The sequence below is a fragment of the Oncorhynchus clarkii genome, chromosome 9 (assembly GCF_045791955.1).
Source record: "Oncorhynchus clarkii lewisi isolate Uvic-CL-2024 chromosome 9, UVic_Ocla_1.0, whole genome shotgun sequence".
Taxonomy (NCBI): Eukaryota; Metazoa; Chordata; class Actinopteri; order Salmoniformes; family Salmonidae; genus Oncorhynchus; species Oncorhynchus clarkii.
The window spans coordinates 6,221,594-6,223,741 of NC_092155.1; positions in this window are offsets into that span (position 1 = coordinate 6,221,594).

A 2,148-nucleotide genomic window follows, 5' to 3' on the forward strand; every position below is an offset into this window, starting at 1 on the left:
CAAGTGGCTTCGGGACAAGTCTCTGAACATCCTTGAGTGGCCCATCCAGACCCGGACTTGAACCCGATCAGACTTCTCTGGAGAGACCCGAAAATAGCTGTTCAGCGACGCTCCCCATCCAACCTGACAGAGCTTCAGAGGATCTGCAGAGAAGAAATGGCAGAAACTCCCCAAATACAGGTATGCAGAACGTGTAGAGTCATACCCAAGAATACTCTACACTGTTATCGCTGCCAAGGGCTCTTCAACAAAGTACTGAGTAAAGGGTCTGAAAACTTATTTAAATGTGCCATTTCAGTTTTTTTTATTTGTAATACATTAGCAAAATATTCTAAAACCTGTTTTTGCTTTGTCATTAATCGTTTGATGTTGAAAAAAAACTAGAATCATTTGTGTAGATTGATGAGGGGGGAAAAAACTATTGAATCCATTTCAGTATAAGTCTGTAACGTAACAAAATTGTTGGAAAAAAATCAAGGGTTCTGAATTCTTTCTGAATGCACTGTATATGTTATCAAAATGCCTACTGCCTCCAGCGCATTGGAAAGTGCTCTGTGACGCGCGGATTAAGCGTTTTGTTGCATTCTAATGGGAAACGGGAAGCGCACTTCAATTACCAGTTGTGAAATAAAAATAATCGCTATTTTTTTAATCGTGGCAACAACAAAAAAAATATTTTTAACACATGATTGCATTTAGAATTGTTGCCCTAATGATTGGGTTTATAAATGCGCTGTCTGACAGATTTTCCTCTCAAAGACTCGGTATCTGTAGCTGTGATAAATAAGATAACATAACGAATATACACAGCTGCCAATTTAATTGTAGTAAATGACGCAAATTAACCCATAAGCATGACCAGTCGAATGTCTTTTCATCAACTGGTATTTACATCAATGAAGAGGTTGTTGTTTTTCTTCTCCTGGACTACTGCCAGGTGCCCATTTTAATTTATCTGGCCTTTTACTTATTTTTTTACTGCCAAAAGACGACTTTATTACCGGCTAACGGAAACACCGGTGTGTTTAAATGTGTGTGTGTGTTCCCTTGGTGCCTGTGTGCGTAAACAGTGATTCTTGAACTATTTGTACATCATTACAACACTGTATATAGACATAATATGACATTTGAAATGTCTCTATTCTTTTGAAACGTTTGTGAGTGTAATGTTTACTGTTATTATTTTTTAATGATTGTTTATTATCTATTTCACTTTCTTTGGCAAACATGTTTCCCAAGCCAATAAAGCCCAGAGAGAGCGGGAGAGAGACAGAGAGAGAGCGAGAGAGAGAGAGAGAGAGAGAGAGAGAGAGAGAGAGAGAGAGAGAGAGAGAGAGAGAGAGAGACAGAGAGAGAGAGAGAGAGAGAGAGAGAACACAGTACCCTGTCTTCCAGTGTATAGGCTACCCTGTCTTCCAGTGTGTAGGCTACCCTGTCTTCCAGAATAAACTCTTCATTCACTGAGTGTGACTGGTTTATTTCTGTCCTGTCTACTGACACTGTGTTAGACAGGCAGCCCAATTCTGATTTTTTCTCTCTCTCACTAATTGGTCTTTTGACCAATCAGATCAGTTCAAGAAAATGATCTGATGTGAAAAGATCTGATGTGATTGGTCAAAAGACCAATTAGTAGAACAAAGATCAGAATTGGTCTGCCTGTGTGAGAGCATCCAATGACCATTAGGTATTCAATCAAAATCTGAGCGTTGATGTGTTGATGTCACAATGGCAAAAAAATATATAAAGCTTCTGTTTATATGGCAGAGACACGGGTTGTTTCCGACTATAGACTACTATAGACTACTATAGACTACTATAGACTACTATAGACTACTATATACTACTATAGACTACTATAGACTACTATAGACTACTATAGACTACTATAGACTACTATAGACTACTATATACTACTATAGACTACTATATACTACTATAGACTACTATAGACTACTATATACTACTATAGACTACTATAGACTACTATATACTACTATAGACTACTATATACTACTATAGACTACTATAGACTACTATAGGCTACTATAGACTACTATAGAACAAAGATCAGAATTGGTCTGCCTGTGTGAGAGCATCCAATGACCATTAGGTATTCAATCAAAATCTGAGCGTTGATGTGTTGATGTC